Source organism: Protopterus annectens, chromosome 2.part0 (genome assembly GCF_019279795.1).
Source record: "Protopterus annectens isolate FY-2018-M chromosome 2.part0, PAN1.0, whole genome shotgun sequence".
NCBI classification, from domain to species: domain Eukaryota; kingdom Metazoa; phylum Chordata; order Ceratodontiformes; family Protopteridae; genus Protopterus; species Protopterus annectens.
In genome coordinates this window covers 1,770,452,942-1,770,473,892 of record NC_056728.1, presented here as the reverse complement: position 1 = coordinate 1,770,473,892, position 20,951 = coordinate 1,770,452,942, and positions in this window count along the sequence as shown.

Below are 20,951 nucleotides of genomic sequence, written 5' to 3'. Positions count from 1 at the left end.
TTTCTCATATATATATTATTTGAACTGTTGATGATGGGTGATCCTATGTGATATAAACTTTATCTTTCTCTATATTGCTTTGTGGCTCATGTGTCCAATGTTTCTCAGCTACTTCAGTATTGCAATGTTTGCATAATCCCCAATGCAACAGTTTTGTCACATTATTATGCTTTTCAGCATACAGTCCTTCTACCATTAGTGTGTCACACCCAGCAACAAGATGTGCAACTGTTTCCAGTTTTGTTTTACAGGACCTGCATTTGTCTGCTTCTCTCACATGTTCAATGGACTTTGTAAACCAAAATATTCCACTATCCTGGGTCGCTAATATTAACCTTTCACCTTTTGATTTAAATTCACTTCTCCTTAGCCATTTTTTCATCACATCTTGATCTACATGAGGTGGCTCCAGGAGTTTTCTGCACTTACAGCTATATTTATGCCTTTCTCACATTTCTTGCCTTCTCCTCTGATCCTTCTCCTTATAATCTTTCTTTTGTTTTTGGCACATTCAGTTGCTGCCTGATTTTTGTCTACTTTTGGTTTGGTTCCCATTCACATTTGACACTGACATGCTTCTGCTAAACTAAGCAGGGAAGTCATCTTAGATTTGTTCTCTTCATCTCTTGAAACTTTCACTATGTTTGGATCTGATGAGGTCAGCTGATATGTAAGCAGTCCTACAATTGCAGATCTATACATGTCATGAGTTTCAAGGAGGCCCCTACCTCCTACCTACTTCAGAATGAGGAATATATAATTTTGGTATACACTCCCCTGGATACAATAATGCCTACATTAAGTGTACACTATACACTGTTCTGAGTGAACAGACAACACAGACATAACTCACACCTTCTTCCTCCTAATTTTAGTTTTCCTGCTGATACTCTTGCAGCTTTAAATATTGACAGAGATTCATAAAGGTTACCACAAAGTGTGGACTACATGTACACTTAGTGTGACCTTTCTGAGTAACTAGAAAGCACAAACAATTTGGTAAGCATTTTATTGAATACATATCGCGTACACTTAGTGTAGGCTTTATTGAATCTGGCTCACTGATTTTTATATATCATTTGATAAGCAAGAAGCATTTTTCTTGTTTTCCTGTTCAGATAATCCAATACCTTTTGGGGACAGTCAATCACCCCAAAACTATAAGTTAGAACAGGAGGAGCAAATTGGTTTGTAGCTTGGACTTTACTCCTAGATATCAGGGCTTTTTTCAGTATTAATTTTAATCTTCTAAAATATTCTTTACTGCATTTTAATCACATTTGTTCATGTTTATCATTGACCCTTCATCAATTCCCAAATATTTATACACTCCATCCTGCTCAAGTTCCTTTATATCACATTCCTGTCCCAAACTGGTGTTTTCTTGGTGTTGCAGCTTTCCTACTTTAAATGTTGCTTTTGCACATTTATCAAGACCAAATGACATTTTTATAACTTAGAAGGTTTTGACCACTTCCAGTTGTACTTTCATCTCCTCATCTGATGAACTACACTGTTTTAAATAATTTACAAAAAGAAGATAAGAAGTCTTTATACGGCTGTCTGGGAGCCAAATTGTAACCATGACCTACTCTAAGTATAGTTACAATTTGGCTCCCAGACAACAACAAAGTGTAAAAAACTTCTCATCTTCTTTTAGAGACTCCTATAGAGCTGCACTGCTGATTACCCCTGCATGTGACCTCAACTATATAGTTGCTTTGCAGTAGCAATGCTGACAGATTTTGCAGGTGACATGATAGCATTCAGAATTACTTGAACACAATGGTCCATATTGCTTACCACTGCCTCCTTGTAATGTTTTGGTACCACATTACATATTACATGGTGTAAAATGTCATACTATTAACTCCATGTAAATGTATGGCACCATGTTGCATGTTACTTCTTCCTTATACTGGCATGGTGCCACATTGCATAGTCCAGCTTCCTCTCAATTGTATTATGCCACACTCTTTCTAGTGATGTGGTACCACACTGCATACTACTGCCTCTTTGTAATTTTATGGTACCACATTAAATACTACTGCCTCATGATAATGGTGGGATGCCACATTATATACTATTGCCTTCATCTAATTGTATGATGCATCATTGTATACTATTACCTTTAGGCATTTGGATGCTGCTTGTACTCATATGGTACCACATTGCATACATCTGCTTCCTTGTAATGGTATTGCTCCACATTTCCTACCACCACCTTCTTGGGATAGTCTGGTACCACAGATCACTATACTGTCATATCTTGCAGTGGTGTCATGCCACACTGCATTCTACTACCTCCTTGTAGTGGTACGATGCTACATTGCATACCACTGACCCAATACAGTAGTGTGAGGCCATACTGCAAAATACTCTCTCCTTGTCGTAGTGACATGGTGCTGTATTTCAGTTTGAGGTGAATAATCTATATCCAGAGCATCTTGTGTTCAGTTTAGGTGTGGGGCAAAAAGTACTGCACTGCTACATGCCCTAACAGAACTGTACATCCACACCACAAACCTCCACTGAAATACCTAGTGATCTACTGTAAAGTTAGCATTCAGTTCTGCTATGCAGTGGGCCCTTACATAATTCTTGTATTGACAATGGAGAGCCTGTTGTGCTGTTTACACCTAGCTTGCACAGATGAACAGAATCATCAGCAGTCTGTCAGATCATTAAAACAAGAAATATTCATCAGCTCTTGACAAAATGAGATGAATCTTTCATGTTTTAATGATCTGACAGACAGATGAGCATTCAGTTCATTGTTCTTAGTTTGTCAACAATGTTGTCAGTATGTGTGGATACTGACTCCAGTGCCATGTAATTCAGATTAAACAGAAAAAGATATTCTTATAAAATAATAATTTCCCTGTATTGCAAAACTGTGTAGCTTCAATTAATATATTTAGAGACTGAGGGTGTGAGCATGAAAACCCTACTGTGTTTGGAGGGCTATGCCTCATCAAAAACATTATATCAGTTTTTACTTTTGCTTATTTGTTTGACAATATGATTTACTGAACTGAGTTATCAGTATTTGAACTTATTAACAGTTCAGCTGCGGTTCAATGGGCTTTGTAAAACATGACAAATAAACGTTATGACCATTTGTTGAAAGACCCAAGCCAAGATCTTGTATTGGTACACCACATAGACAATTAATGTAGTTAGCTACTGAGCAGGGGCAATGTATCTTGGGTCTGAGAAGATAACATCCTACAACTTAGGATAAGCCCTAGTGAGAGGGTAAGAAGCTGCTGGTCCATGGTGGAAGAACTGGTACAAAGTACTACACGTACAAGTTGAATAGTAGCAGTAGTAGTACCAATAGTACTAGTAGCAGCAGTATCAGTAATAGTGATAGTAAAAGAAGTAGCAGCAGTAGTTAGCAGTAGTAGTAATAGTAGTAGCGGCAGTAGTAGTGCAAGTAGTACTAGTACTGACTGCAATAGTACCAATAATAGCAGTAGTAGCAGTAGCAGTACCAGTGGTAGAAATAGGAGTAGTAGTAGCAGGAGTAGTAATAGTAATAGTAGTAGTAGTACCAATAGGAGTAGTACTGGAAGCAGCAGTACCAATAGTAGTAGCAGTAGTAGCAGAAGTAGTAATAATATTATATTATTATTTTATTATTATTATTATTATTATTATTATTATTATTATTATTATTACTAAACTATATTTCTCATTTGGAAGAGGAATGTGATATTCTTAGTGGGTGAAGTACAAGTCAGCAAAGGGTAACAGGCCATTCAATGTATGGCTGAGAGTCAATGGCCAACATGGTTCAGTTGCTGAATGACAAATCGGCAAACTGAACAGCATAAAAGGAAGAAGGAGGTACTATAATAAATGAGTAGAGGTTATAATGAAGGAGGAGGCAGAGTTACCAAACTGGAGGGATCATTCCATGAAAAAGAAAAAAAATCTATTGTATGGCAGTTAGCCACCACTGGTATTTGGAGAGTTGCGTAAGCAAAGAAATGCAGTGCAAGCTGCTGTAGGCATGCTGTCCGTGAACCCCTCACTGGATAAACCAATCGCCATAACACCCTAATGCCCCAGATATTGTCTTATTTTATTGCCTGGCCCTGAAAGTAATGGGAATGTGGGCAGGGATGTGCTTTGTGTGTTAAATATCAGAGATATACTGTATAAAGGTCTTTTAGCTGTACTAGGTAGGGAGTAAGGCTTGTACTTTTGAATTAGCTGTTAGCTATCAGCCAAGATTCAGTTCCCTTAGTTATGATTGCCTTTAAGGCATACCAGCATACCATTCAACTATCTCTGATTTTACAAAATATCCCTGAGTTTGTCTCATATATTTGTACTTCCCTCATAAAAGGTTTTGAATATCTGGTGCATTGCTGAGCATCACAGTAAGTTAATACTGCCTGATATTAGAATGTCATGTTTCTTATTGTTCACAAAATACATGTGGGTGCAAAATCTATTCACTTTGCAAGTATAATTCAGTAATATTTAAAAACTGTCATTGATTTTGGCTGCTTGTCCCTCTATTATGTATGGAATTGTCCATTACTCTTCAGCACAAAAGTTGAGAAGTATAGTAGTATGTGTCAGCAGTAAATGCTTCCCCTTGTATCCATCCTACACATGCTGGCCACATATGAATACTTCAGTTTGCCCCTATCCTGCTAGGACAGGTGATTCATTACCACCAGCAGATCAGGTTACCATGGTTTGAATACCACCCTCTACATGCAGTTGTGATTTAATGCAGGAAAAGTAAGCTTTGCTGTGTACACCTGCACACCTATCAAGAACAAGAGGTATGCCTTGATAGAGCAAGGCACTACCTCCCTCATTCCAGCCCCTTCTAGGATCTTCCAAGTAAGTAAATATGTCCAGTGATAAATTCAGGGATCAAGCAGTAGTGTTTAGTATGTGACTCACCAAGGAACTGCACATCAGTGATCCATTCTGAAAGCATTCCTGTTTATATGGACAGACACTGTTGAACTAAGTGTCTGCTAGTGTTCTGACTAAGGGGATCTGACCATGGGAAATGAATGTTCAGTATGGGACAGACTTTGCTGAATTAAGCACCTGACAGTTTTCTGGCAAAGAGGACCTGACCTTAGGGCATGGATGTTGGATATGTAACATACACTGTCTAATTAAGTAGCTGTCAGTGTTCTGACCAAAGGTCCTGACCTTAGAAAATGGCTGCAGGTTATTCAACACACTGTTGAATTAAGCACCTACCAATAACTTAGAAAGGGGGACCTGGCCTTGGGACATGGCCACAGCGTGTGGAACAAACACATGGATGTTGGATAGGTGCATGTTGTGAGAAGACTGATTTTTTTTAATTGTTGTTTATTTAGTCCTGACCTAGAGCTCCATGGACATTCAGACTTTTTGACCCTGTATCATTCTGTAGTCATCAGTAACCCACAATGTCCTTATCATTCTTGATTTAAGCTTTGCTTCAGTAGGTCTTCCTGACAAGCCAAGGAGTATAACCCTTATCTGCTAGTCATAAGGGCCAGAAGGAAGAACAATCAGTGATGATGTAAATCAGTAGTCAGAAGCAATCCTTCTATTGACAGACTGAATACATAAAATAGGAGGGGTTTAGAAAACAGTGCACTCAGCTAAAACATATAGGTGGGTGCAAAGTACAACCCACTTGGAATGCAGAGTAGTTTAACTGTACCTATCACACCTACTTGTCCAGCCTGAAATTAACAAAATGAAATGTATAGACAATTTGTAATGCTGAACTTCAGCACAGCACACACAGTTTTCTTAGTGTACTACGACAGTTGTTGTCATGTACAACATGGACCACAATTTATTTATTTTATTTATTTATTGACATTTGGTAACCAGGAAAGTCTGAGTGGGTCAGGAACCCATTTTCAGCAGAGGCCCTGGGAGAAAAGCTCCAACAATGTTGTTCGGAAAAGTTTAACAAAATAGATAACCATAGTAAAAATATATATATATAACTGCACAGGTTATTTCAGTATATGCATACACAAGACACTATAGTGGTAGAGAAAAAAGTAATTACAATAGTAGTCAAGATCTGTATAAAAATATTAATTAAAACTATATTTTAAGAATTGAAACAGTAGGTAAAACAATAAACATCTGATTTTTTGTTGAAGGGAGGTGGATGGTTAGATGTAAAAGCAAGTTAGATGTGAAAGTATTGATGAGTTGTTAGGAGGTTTCAGAAATGTGTTATGTTAGAAGTGAGTAGGAGATAGATGTAGGAAAGCATGTCTGAGTGTAGGGTAACAGTGAAAATAAGTAGGAGGTAAGAAGGGATAGAGAAAATTTAGGGAAAAGGCTGGATGTGAGGTAGGTGGGTGAGGGAAAATACCATTTAGGAGTGAGATAGATTGGAAGGATTTAAGACAAGAAGAAGTTAACAGGGAGAAGAGAGAAATGGAAGATAGGTGGCTGAGGGAAAATAACATTTAGGAGAGAGATGGATAGGAAGGATTTAAGAGGAGAAGAAGTTAGGAGCGGGAAGAAGAGGGTTATATGTTGGTTTTTGAACTCAGGCAGATCTGTGAGTTGAGAAGATAACTTTTAAGTGTAACCTTGAATTCATTGGAATTATCTATACTGGTAATATTGTTTGGTAATGTGTTCCATAGCTTAGCAATAGCATAGGAGTAGAGGCACTGGCTGACTCTTTTATTAGGTTTGTGTACGCTAATTAGTTGTTTGTCTGTAGAGCGGAGAGTTTTGGTAGGAGTGTAGGTATGTAGAATAGATTTTAAGGCAGGACAGGTATCTGGTTTGTATATTAGTTTTTGAGTGATTGACAGTTGTAGACAGTCAAGATGGTGGGGAAATTTAAGCCAGTTTAGCTCTGCGAGAGCATTGCAGTGGTGGGAGTGGTATGATGAGTCTGTAGCAAATTTAATGATTTTGTACTAACAGGACTGAAGCTTAGTTTTGAAAGTCAAATGCAGGTTTGTGAAAATGGGAGCACCATATAATAAAGAGATGATCAAATAAGTGTTGGCTAGTATTCTTTTGGTGTTAGGAACCATGAAGTTTTTGTGTCTGTAGAGTGTCCCAATTTGAAATGAGTTTTTTTTTATAGCATTATTTATGTGTAGATCAAATGTGAGTTTGTCTATTGCCACACCTAATAGCTTAGCATTTGTTACAACTTCAATCTCTGTTTTGTTCTGGGAGTAGATTTTAAATTCAGAAGAGAACTTTTTAGGAGTGAAAAGTAAAAGTTTAGTCTTGTTGGGGTTTAGCTGTAATTGTGCCTTACGTAGCCATAATTCAACTGAGGTAAAGGCATTCTGTGTTATTTGCAAAAGGCCTGGTATGTCATTAGATGAAGAAATGATGGTGGAGTCATTGGCACACTGGATTACTGTGCTTTGAAGGGAGGCAGTATGTAGATTGTTAATGAAAATATTGAAGAGGAGGGGTCCAAGAATGGACCCTTGTGGGACTCCAGTTTTGTTAGTCTGGTATTGTGATAGACAACCTTGCCATTTTACACATTGTTGCCTGTTGGTAAGGTAACTGTTAAACCATTGTTGGGAGGGTAGTGATCAGCCTAGCAAAGTGAGTTGTTGAAGGAGTTTGCCATGTGATGCTGTGTCAAAGGCCTTTGACAACTCTAGTAGTAATACAGAGATGAATAGACCAGAGTCTTTGGCTTTGTTAACTGTATTCGTGAAGGGGAGGAGAGCAGTTGTCGTACCGTGTGCTGGCCTAAAACCATGTTGAGTGGGTGTAAGAAGATTATTATGGATGAGGTGGTTTAATAATTGCATATGTATATACTTTTCAAGCAGCTTGGATAGAGGAGAGAGGATACAGATGAATCTGTACTTTGTTAGTTCATTGGATTTACCTCCTTTATGAAGAGGGGTTATGATAGATTTCTTCCAAAGGTTGGGGGCTAAGGATTTCTTGATGGAACATAGAAATCCTTCCATGTGGCCCACCTAATCACAAAAGGGTTTGCATCCAGATCAAAAGAGGTAATTGTGCCCCTCTATGCATCACTCATCAGACCCATCACATTTGAGACGTACCTTACAAGACACCTGCAACAGCTGGAAAGGCCACAGAAGTACCTCACCAAGAGGATCACTGGCCTCAACCAGATGCCCTATGCAACTTGACTGAAGAAACAACAGCTGTACTCGGTTGCATACCGCCTACTTAGAGGTGATCTTTTCCTGACATACAAGGCCATGTCCAACCCAGAATTGATGGACATGCTCCACCTAAAGAAAACCATATCTCCTTGAGCCACACGCTCTAGGGATCTAAACCTCACCACAACAATAAATAGGATGTGCTGGAGGGATAGATTCCTGTCCCAGAGACTTCCCATGCTCTGGAACAAGATTCTAATCTACATTAGGTAGAGCTCCTCACTAACACTCTTCAAGAGAAACCTTGATGAATGGATATGAAGCAGGAAGTTTACCCCGGGGATCAGTTCAGTAGCTCTGCAGGACAGAGGCACAGAGAACTAATCTCAGGGGGTGGCAAAAGCCAACACATTCCAGCTAGGCTTATAAATGCCTTTGGGCAGATAGCCTAACACCTACCTATGAACCTATGTTAATAAGAATGCGGACTGGATAAGCGATTGATTCAGCAGCAAGTTTTAAGTATTCGACTCGGAGATTGTCGGAGGAAGAGAAGCCGGGTTTTAGTCTAAGAAGAAGTTTATGTATTAGTGTAGCAGATACAGATTTCAGAGAGAGAAAGGAGGGATTTGAGTATTAGGTGCTGATGTATTTAGATAGTGCAGAAAAGAGGTTGTGTTGTCTTTATTGTTTTTTTTTTTTTTTGAAAGAGAGAGGGAATGGGATTATCTGTGTCATTAGAATTTGAGGTAGAGTTAGTGCCTGTAACTAATTTAGCTATGCTGTTGATAAAGTGGGTATTAAATAGATCAGCCAATTCAGTTGTTGTTTTGTCTGAGGTTGGAGATGTGATTTTTTTTTTTGTGGACCCAGGGGTAAGTAGCAATGTGATAGTTTTCCAGAAATTCTTTGGGTTGTTTTTGTGGTTGACTAATTGTTGTGAAAAATAATCCTTTTTTATTGGCATTAACTAATCTTTTTGCTTTATTTCATTCTGGTCTGTAGCTTTGAAGATTTGTATAATTTTACTCTTTTGCCAATCTTTCCATACTCTAGCTCTGATCTGTAGTATTTGTTTGGTGGATTTGGTTAGCCAGGGTGCGTGCTTAGTCTTTGTTCTTTTTGTTTTGAGAGGGGCTAGGTTTCATAGTTTCATAGTTTAGTACTAAGCTAACTGCCCTTGCGAGCCATTTTAAGCCTAGCCAATTATCCCTTGTGAGATTCAAACCCTGCACCTTGTGTTTGTAAGGCAAACACCTTAGCCATTAAGCCACCTTAGGCACCCACAACCCTTGTTGTGGGTGCCTAAGAATAGTTTGTTAAAATAGCTGACTGCATTATCTAGAAGTAAGATTTTTAATATGGACCAGTTGAGAGAGATTTTAATATACTTTTAAAAAGATTTTGGCTAAAGCTTGTCAGGTTCTAGATGTTTTGTAAGTGTGGGCTTTGGGTTTTTGGAGGGTGATTCTATTAGTAGAAGCTGGTAGGTAGTCAGTTAAGATATTAGGATGTGTATTGGAGTTAGAGTATTTGAGGGGATTAGAGACAAGGATCCAATATGGGGTAGAACACAGGTTACTGTTGTCTTGTTTTCTAGTGAAAGTGGAGATGAGTTGTGTATAGCCATAGAGATAAATACTGCTTGTTAGTGAGTCAGTGGATATGTTTTTGACATTAATATTAACATCTCCCATGATGATTGTTTCATTGGAGATGTTTTTGGACATCCAAGAAAGAAAGTCTTCAAGTATAGGAATGTTTTGGCTTGGGGGTATGTATCCTACTGCGATACACAGTTGTATGGTGTTGTTTATTTTCAGAGCTGCGATAAGAATTCCAGCATTACTAAATGTGGGAATTGGTTTGGATAAATGTAGAATTGTGTATGTACCAGGATAAATTAAAACTACTCCTCCTTCTTTTTTATTGATTCTGTCAGTTCTTAGTATATTAAATTCTGATGGCAGAATTTTGGTGTTTTTGACGTGTGGTTTTAACCAAGTCTCAGTAACAGCCTATATATCTGGGTAGTATTGAGTCAGCCAAGAATGAAATCTGGTTATTTTATTACAAATGCTACATATGTTTAGGGTGACTAATAACATATGCTTTGAGAGGGGAGATTGAGTATAGTTTTGTGAGGGTCCAGGATTAGAGTGAATGTTGAAACCGGTCTGATTTATATTGGTGTTGCCACTATATTACAATTCAAGTTTTCCACTCTTTTTGGTGCTGGCCTCTTCTTTTTCAATTAGAGTGAATGTAATCACATTTAGTTAGGTTGGGGAGGCGGGAAAAATGTTGGTATGGTAAGTGGGTAAGTGGGTGAAGGTATACAAGTGTGTCTAGTTTCCATAGCTGCCCCATGCAAATGCAAAACAAGAACAACTACAACCTGCATTATTCTTTGCATTAAATAGCATATAGTTAAAATCTACATTATTGCTTACTTTTAGTGTTGTAAAGTTATAACACCTGCATTTTTGTTTACTTTCAGTACTGCATTAGTGTTTACTTTCAGTATTATATAGTTACAATCTGAATTATTCTTGTTATTTTCTGTAATATATAGTTACTATCTGCATTATTCTTTACTTTCAGTACTGCATTATTTATTATTTTAAGTGCTATATAGTTACAATGTGTATTATTGTTTACTTTCAGTATTGCATTATTTATTATTTTAAGTGCTATATAGTTACAATGTGTATTATTGTTTACTTTCAGTACTATGCCATCAGAGCCTGCATTATTCTTCACTTTCAATACTATATACTCACAACCTGCATTATGCTCTGCTTTCAGGTTGATAGTTACAACCTTAATCATTCTTTACTTTCAGTGCTATAATTATAATCCACTTGTCCGGCCATACTACAAGTCCCCATGTCCACTGTGAGGCCACTGAGTGAAGAAGTGTTGTGTTAGCTACCTTGCAGCTTAGGATTCATTTGGAATCCACATTGTGAATCCAAAGTTACAGTAGAGAGTTGATTTTCTGAACATCAGTTATCCAAAACATCAATTATCCTAATGTAGCCATCCAAAGTTTTTGGGTAGGAAAAATCATAAAGTCTGAATATGTAAATGTTATACATATTCACTTGTGTGTGCCTGCTCATGTGTGAAAAATATTCTTTATTGTCCACTGGAATCCCTGAATGGATGAAAAGTGCATTCCCTGTGTGAAGAAGAAACAAGATTTTAGAAATTTTTTGTCTGGTTCAATGTATGTTTGATTATCCGAACTACCCTAGGTCCCAATTAGTTCAGATCATTGACTCTCTACTGTAGTTGTAAGAGTGAGTGGTGGAGTTCAGTGACTGCTGTCACTGAGCTCCAGTGCTGACATTTTAAGTCTGACCATTTATCCTAGGAAGTGATGTGCAGTGATGTACAGAAGATACTATGCTTACTCCTAAATGAGAAAATTCCAGGCTTGTTCACATCATCTGTTTAGTGTGCCTGCTGATGGGCAGGCTGCTAACCTCCATTAGGTGTCATGTTCGAGAGTAAGAGTATCCAAGTCTCCTACTCCCCACCCCACCCCCACCCCCACCAAAAAAAAGGAGAAGAGGTCATCCTTGTATCCAAGAAAGAACAAAAAATCTTTCTTTGGTTTTAAAATTATAACAAAGTTATTAAGGAAAACATGCAGAATGGTAATGCAAAAGCAACTAAAAGAAAGGGCATAATATGCTGGGGAGAGAGGTTGGACAAAAATATGTAGTTGGATTCATTTGAGTTTTTACCAAATATACCAGTATAAATTATAACATCTTATCAGACAGCGTCCTTCATAGGAACTTTGAAAGCAGATAATACTGTTACCATTTAGAATTTGAGCATGAGTTATGTGTGACTGAGTCAGATTTCAACATAGCACATTGATGTATTTATTTATTTACTGTGAAATTCCGACTGGACGCAGGTCCTTTTTCAGTGGAGGCCCAGGGAGAAAAGTTCCACAGAAAGACAAGGTAGATGGTAAACAATAACAATCAAGGTATGAATACAGTAGAGGTGATCATGACATGGAGAAATACAGGATCAAATTAGGGACAATTGAGTAGTAAGCTCTAATTACAACATTGAGAAAGAAGTAAAACACAGTGCTACAAATCATCTAAACAGTAACTAGATAACAATAATAATAGACTAAATAATAACTAAATCCTGGAAGGATTAACAAGCAGTGAGTAATCTTCAGTTCAGTTTTATAGTGATAGAGGGGATACGCTATCTAAAGCTGGGAAAGGAGGGTTTATTAGATGGGGTTTGGACAAGGACAAAGCCAGTGAGAGGTTAGGTGAGATTTAAGTGCAGTCTTGAAAAGACTGCAGGATGGAAGGGCAGTTATGGTAGTGGGAAGGTTGTTCCAAAGCTTGGATATATGTTGAATGAATCGTCATTTAGACTTACTTATACGTGATTTGCATTTGTCAGTAAAATGGCTCATCTGCTTGCAGTCATTCAAACACTGCAGATGTTTGCATGAGAGTTGTTTCTCTGTTTCTAATTAAAACTGAATGATTAGTAATGCATAACATCTATCACAGAAAGCAGAACCATATCTTTGAATTAATAACCAGACTACATATAAATGTACATACATACACACATGTGCTTGTATGTCTGTGCATATGGATGACTATATATATAATATATATATATATATATATATATATATATATATATATATATATATATATATATATATGTATGTATATATCTATATATATGTGTGTGTGTATCTATACATATATATATATATATTTATATATATATATATATATATATATATATATATATATATATAGACAGAAGACCGACAGCTCACAACACCAACACCCACATCACCGACACCAAAAGCCCGAAACACAAAATATTGACAATGGGGAAACGGTAAGTCTCCATAGTGCGGAATGGAAATATTTCCATTCCTGCACTGTAGTGCGATCTCGGAGTTGGTATATTAAAGTTACGGGGGGTGTGAGGGGCAGAGCCCCCCACTGGGGGTGCAGGGAGGCATAGCCCCCCTGCTAGCAGAAAAAAAGAAATGTTATTTTCCTTTTTTCTGCAGTAGCACTGTTGTCGGTATTTCGTGTGTCAGGCTTTTGGTGTCGGTGATGTGGGTGTCGGTGTTGTGAGCTGTCGGTCTTCTGTAGGGGATCCGTATAGATATATATATATATATATATATATATATATATATATATATATATATATAAATATGTATATAATATATGGGAAGAAGAAGAGAGAGACAGAGAAAGACAGAGAGATAGGTGTGTGTCTGTTTGTGTGTGCGTGCACGAGCGCGCGTGTGTCTATAATCTGAATAGTCTTGTGGATGCAATTCTGCTTTCTGTGATGCATTATGCATTACTAATTATTTAGTTTGAATTATAAAAAGTGCCTCTTATCTTGCAAATAATCTGTACATAAATGAAATGGTAGACTAGGCCATATAGAAAGAACATTATAAGACAGTTTTTCATTTCCTAACAAATCATCTCCCCTTCCCACATTCAAAGGTTTTATGCTTCCCATACATATGAAACAGACTATACGTCCCATTCAACACATCTGAATAATATGGTTCACATGCTTACTTTTTAGCAGGATTTTTTTTTCATTAATCTGTGTTTACTGTTTGGGGAAGATGGCTTTCTAGGAATTCATTAATTGTGATAATAAGACACATGTATGTCTGGCAGTTCTTAATGTAAGCCGTTTCATACAAGATGTAACTTAACAACATATGGAAATGTGTGCCATAAGATGTGCATTGCATTTCACATCTCCTTCAGCTGCTCCGTGTTCAGTGCACTTAGAAACACATAGTGGTGCACAACATCAACTGTTTATTCAGTCCCTTAGCTTACATCTTCTAAATATAAGTTGCATTATATGGTACCAGCTTAGTTCTTACTAGCTTACAGCATAAAATTAAAAGCCTTCAAAAACCCTAGCATGAAATTCATTGACCATTTGATCATGGTTTACAATGTATTTATTCCCCCTAAAATAGTCTCTAAAAATATCTCTAATGAACACATCCATCAGGCCAAATTATTATCCAGTTACTGTAATAGAATGTTTTCTTGTTTGGTTAGATCTCTCACTAGCATTTTCTGTTGATATAGTCTCAATGAACAGGTAAAACTTGCCTTTCAAGTTCCACACATGCTCTCCCTACAGGCTGCTGGCACAGATTCCAAAAGAGTTGCTCTCAGTGTTAAGTCTGCCCTGATTCCAATAAGCTGGTTGCCAGTTTAAGTGACTTTCTTCAGTATAAGCCCTATCTATAAACAGGCTTACTATGGGGACCAGATCGAAAACATCTGCTCTGAGTGTAAGTGGTCACTTACACTGAGAGCAAATCTTTCAGAATCAGGGCCTATGTGTGCTATTGGCAATAACGTCATAGATTAGAATATGCTCTCCCAAATGCTTAGGTACAATAAAAATGCTAACGTAATACAAATTATGTTAGCATTATGTTAGCATAATGCAAATTCTAAATAACTGATTAATATACTTCTCAGGCTCCTTTGAGAATGGATGTGTCACTCTTAATAAAGGAGTTTGGCTTCCCATCACAGAATAAAACTGTTTTCTATAGTTCTCCCAAAGTAATGCTTATTTATTTATTTATTTCTGTTTGTTTTCCAGGCTAGAGCAGTGATCTCCATAGATCTTTTTCACACTCTGCTTGGGAGTGGTTTCTGGTTAAGTGACTTTACTCACAGCCACACAGTTAGACAATGGAGGCTTAGGAAGTCAATCTAAGTTAGCAAGACTACCCATGAGTGCAACCACGTATCTTAAAGAGATTATGCTTCATCCTTACACAGCTGCTGTTTTAGTCTACACTTGAAACATTTTTTTTCTTTTTGAATATTCTGTCCTCTCCACATTTCTCGAGGTGGTAATTTCACTCATAGCAAAGACATTTGTGTTTATCTTTAACCTATAACTGACTGCTGGGCTATTCTAACTCTTTTAAAACATGCTAAATTATTCCTTATAGTTAAACACTCCTCCCCTTTCTTACAATAGGACTATTGCTTTATTGCCACCCTATGCACTCTTACTTAAATCTCTGAAAAAAAAACATTTATTCCCAAGTTTTCAGTTTTGTCAGCAAATAAGGTCTGTTGGCAAATGTTCAACATGGCTTCTGTAATAGAGTCATCACACTATTTGTTATCTACAATACTACTGGACCTCTTACAGAATAATATAAACAGAAGCCCGCTTACTGATGACATATTTGTAAAGGGACTTTACTGCACTATGTCATTGGCTAACCAAAATAAATTAACAATTATTCAAAAATATCTACTGTTATGACTTTTGGACAATACAATTCTTAAGAGATGCTTAAGGATACTTAAAACAATTCTGTTAAGCAGATAATTTAATATAGGTATAAGTGCATACTGGTGGTGCTGAATCAGTCCCTGTCCTTCATATGTAAGGCTAGAATGACAGCTTAAACTTTAATAGAAAATCTCCAACCCTTTCACTAACAAAAACCTGGATACCAATACCCGGATATCCTAAATCAAATGTGCCATGCCAGTAGTTGCTCTGAGGACCTGCTCTAATCTTGGCACCTTCAGACTGCTGTAAACATTTTCTGCAGATTCACCCTCCAGAAGACTAGAGAAATCACCTCTACCTACTGTGACAAAGGCAATGTTTTCACATCATTGCCACTCGAGTGGTTTCCAAGACTGCACTCACACACAGCCAATTAAGCACCAATGACTTGCAAAGGACCAACTGGCACCTTTTCTACAATTCATATTGTCCAGTTATAATGTACACATGGGGTGGTTCCCCCTTTGCTACAGCTCCTATTCATTGTGTCTGGAATACTACTGCTACTACATGTCTTAATGTCAAATGTGATTTTTTTTTATTAATTCTGTGTGCAGCTTGTCATTTCCATCCATGGCACAGCCTATGGCTGAAAAGGGTCATTGAATCAGTTCACCTTCATGGACAAACAAATAAATAAACTATCTTACTCTATTCTTTCTTCTGTTACGCCAAGGTATCCATGAACTGTTCCACTAACCAAAGCTGTATCACTCTACATGGATGCACATTGCATGTCCCTTTCACCCTTTTGAAAAAGTGCTTCCTTAGATTGTTCTTGAATCTTCAGTCTTTCAAAAGCAATATATATATATATATATATATATATATATATATATATATATATATATATATATATATAAATATATAAAATGCCTGTCTCTATCATCGGTCCTTCTTCTCTAACTCTACCCTCTATTCCCTTTAATAATAGTGTTCTGTGGACTACTCAAACTTCTCACCCTTGTTTCTCAGTAATACAATATATTGTCAATTTGTAAACTGGGCGGCCACAGTGGTGCAGCAGTTAGCATTGCCACCTCACATCAAGAAGCTCTCCAGTTCTGTCCTTGGCTGGGGTGCCTTCTGTGCGGAATCTGCATGTCCTCCCTGTGGTTGCGTGGGTTTCCTCTGGGTGCTCCGGTTTCATCCCAAAGACATGCTGTAGGTAGATTGGACACTCTAAATTGGCCCTAGGCATGAATGTGTGCATGTGTGTGCCTTCTGTGGAAGGTTGGGCACTGGGCTGGCAACTCGACACCATAAAACTCCATTGCCACTCATGAGTAGACAGGTGATCTACTGTGGTGACCCCTAACCAGGAAAAGCTAGAAGAAGTCAATCTGTAAATCATTTTTCAATACATATAAATACTTTATACGGCTCCCATCTTCACTTAGCCATCATGTTCTCTGAGGTCAGATTGTTTACTAGGGAATTGTTGCTGTTTTTTTTTTTTTTTCCGTGGGATCCTCATGTCATTTTTACTGCTCCCCAAACTTACTGTCCTTCTGCAGGCCTTTCTCTTTTCAATAATCAGTCTTTACATTTCTTTATCCAGATCATTTATCTTTTCTTCCCACACTTACTTATTCTCCCGATTCTCCCTCCCAAACATTTTTTTAACTGCCATCAACCCTTGCCACGTTGTGATAGTATTTCTCACTGTTTGGCTACTAAGTGAAGCCACCTTCCTGTAGTCCCAAGACACTAGGTACTTCACAACAATTTTGTGAGGATGGTGAACTACACAATGGCATGATTTCTGTACCCTGTGACACTCTGTCTCCATTACCCCTACATCCCCCCTGTACAGGTAAGATTAATAGAAAGATACTCCTCTTGCTCAGTGGAATGCATAGTCTCTTCATAAGCTAATCTTCCACTAGAACTTCTACCAGAGCTCTTTCACTCCTTACCCTGGATGTGGGCACTTCATTGTTTATTGCTAAAAGTTTTTCCATGACTATATCTTTCTTCCACTTATTCCACCACTAATACAGCTTCTAAATAGTCAGGACTTATTTTTGCTCCCATATATATTTATTTAGTTTTATTCTGAAACCCTCCAAACTTTTCCATGTCTTAAGCTATAAGCTAATGCATTTTAGACCTATATTATTCTGGCTGGGCACTATCCTAATTTTTTCGGCTTCCTAGTAGTGTTATAATATGTCATTTTTCATATAACTGCCAGTAAAGACAATGTCTGTTACCACTTATGTCCACGTATGTCCTTAGTACTTACACAGTAAGAAAATAAGAAAAGAAGCAAAACAAACACACATCAAATCAGTCCAAGTTTATTTAAAGGAAATGTGAAATTCATAAAACAGCCAAACATCCTTTCCCCAGATAACTATTTCTCACAGTTATAGTAACAACTTTATTAGTACTGAAAGGCTATAACCTCCAGTGGAAAAAGAGGCATGCTGTAGCATAGAGTTCCCAACTTTCCAAATGGAAAAAATGTGATCCAGCTTGGACCTGGGTCATGCACTTCCCACATCCCCTGAGGAGTTTGTGAAAAATAGCAATGTACTAATGAAATGCTGTGTTACAGGGCCAGGTCCGAGAACTACATTAACAAAATGTACTACAATAAATAAGAAAACTATTTTCCCACACTCTTTCCTGCTTGGGTAATCCCACTAGCATGCAAAAAGTCAAAGATACAATGATGTGTGGCTCTTGAAGTCTCTGACTAAACAAGATGAAAAGTATAAGTTGTGAAACCATCAGCTTGAGGCCTGTTGCTCTGTGCATGTTTATTTTGAAGACTATCACTTAAGCATTAAAGAAGTTGCTTGTCATAATGATCTTGATGGGGGGCCTCCTCTGTTTGTGCAACTGCAACACTTCATGCCTGTCTGTTACTTATTATGTTTCATTAGTTAAATTTATTCTTATTCACACCAGAAAGACATGGCTTAAATGCACAAAATCATTTGTGAGTGCAGATCTAAGCAAGAGACCTAGACCCATATATGACTAAAAGTAGGTATGCAGAGAATTTCACAAACAATAACATTTTCTTGTTAGTCATAGCAGTAAAGAAGATACAGCAAGTTTACAGATACATTAATGATTCCACTTTTTGTCAAGATCAGATCTATTAACCGTGTATTTTTAAAAGACCAGAAATACAAATCCATAAGCAGGCCAAAACTCACACCATACACACACCTACCCAACACACTCACACACACACACACACACACACACACACACACACACACACACACACACACACACACACACACACACACACACACACACATACACGCATCTGTGCATGTGTGTGTGTGTGTGTGTGTGTGTGTGTGTGTGTGTGTGTGTGTGTGTGTGTGTGTGTGTGTGTGTGTGTGTGTGTGCATGGATCCCTATCAGTTGATCAAGTTTTCAGAAACTCAAACTCCATATGTTTGAGACCATATGATCGAGTTTTTGAAAACTCAAAGCATGTGAATGGACATCGCAGTACAGAGAGGATTGGGAAATTTACCCTTTTCCTCAGTGTAGTGTGACTTTGGAGTTGGTATATATAATTTGCAGGGGGTGTGGGGGGGCACAGCCCTCCACATGGGGGGTGCAGAGGGGCTTGCCCCTTTCAAAAATGTAAAAAGGTAGATTTTTTTTTTGATGTTTGATGTTTTGGAAACTTGATCTTATGGTCTCTTCAATATTTGTTTCAAGTTTCTGAAAAGTCGATCATCTGCCATAGACCCATATACGTATTGTATCTTGTGTTTATATATAAAGGTTTGGTTATTTTCATTGAGTGAAGCTTTGCTTGACATCTATCTTATAGAAAAAAAAATATGTCACTGGGAAAGTACAATTCCTCAAAACCACATGAAATGATATATATTTCAAACATATTTACAAATGGGGATAAATCTCCCTATTCCCCCCATTTAACATAATTGCCTGCCACTGACCAAAGACGACAGCATTCACCCTACTTGACACCCATACGTTCAATGATTTTACCGCTCAGTGAATAGTATCTTCGACTGTTCATTACATTTATCTCTCCTGGCAATGAAATAGCAGTTTGACCATTGCTACTATGTATGAGATCTACTAAGTTACTTTGTGTGCACCTAACTCAAGTAACAATCCACCAGAACACACTCACTCAAACTGACAAGGCTTCAATCAGGTAATTAAAAACCCTAAGTCATAGTAGAATGCTAGGCTATCAATCCCAAGGGGTCTTTTTTAAGCCAATCCATGCTTCCCAATAAAATTTGATAAGTACTGGTTCCAAGGGTTTTCTTTGAGTATATATACTTGGGGACAGGTGACCAAGCATTTACAAGCTTCCTGTCTCTAATTTAAGTTCTAGGTAGTCACTCTGCAGACTATTACACATATAGCTGATATCCAGACAGTGACCAAAGGTGAGAACTAAACCCTGTGTCAGTAAGGTATACACTTTAACCATTATACCAACCCCCAAACCCTAAACTACGAAAGCATAACACACACACACATACACATACACACACACACACACACACATACACACACAAAAAAACAGCAAGGCACCTCCCCACTCCCTGGAACTTATATATACCAATTCTACACAACATTGGGGAAAATGAGAATTTTCATTTCCTAACTAAATGCCAATTTTGGCAAAAAATACCAGCGGCATGGAAACAGACAGTGTAAAGGAATGGTACAAATTCATTCATTTCCCTACACAAATACATTATTCAGCAAACACTTGAATACTTTGCAATATTCAAACAAATATTTTTCGAGTGAATTTTGTAATATGAGTAAAGCACCATTCAAGAAATGTTTGCAACCAACACACACACACACACACACATACATATATATGTGTGTGTGTGTGTGTGTGTGTGTGTGTGTGTGTGTGTGTGTGTGTGTGTGTGTGTATAAATTCACATGCACATAATACATAAACTATACACTAATTTGCACACAACCATGCATTCACACACTCTCTCTCAAACATACACACACACACACACACACACACACACACACACACACACACACACACACACACACATATATTTTCCTCCCCTATTAATGTATTGCCTCATACACATATATAATTTCAGGTTACAAAATTTCTATACTTGTTCATTGATAAGATAAAAAAAACAAAAGTCTGTGAATACATGGAACCAGATGTAAACTCCACAAATAAGGCAACGAAAATCCAGCAGTCAGCCTCCAAACTAAAAATGTATGTATTTATTTATTTATTTATTTTATTTATTTATTGACAACATTTGTTGACCAGGAAAGTCCCCTGGGTCAGAATAACCCACTTTCAGTGGAGGCCCGGGGAGAAAAGCTCCAGTAACAAATTAAAAATTACTACAGCAAACAACTAAACAAAAGTTATTATATAACAGGATAAGATTTACTTTAATAAGAAACCAT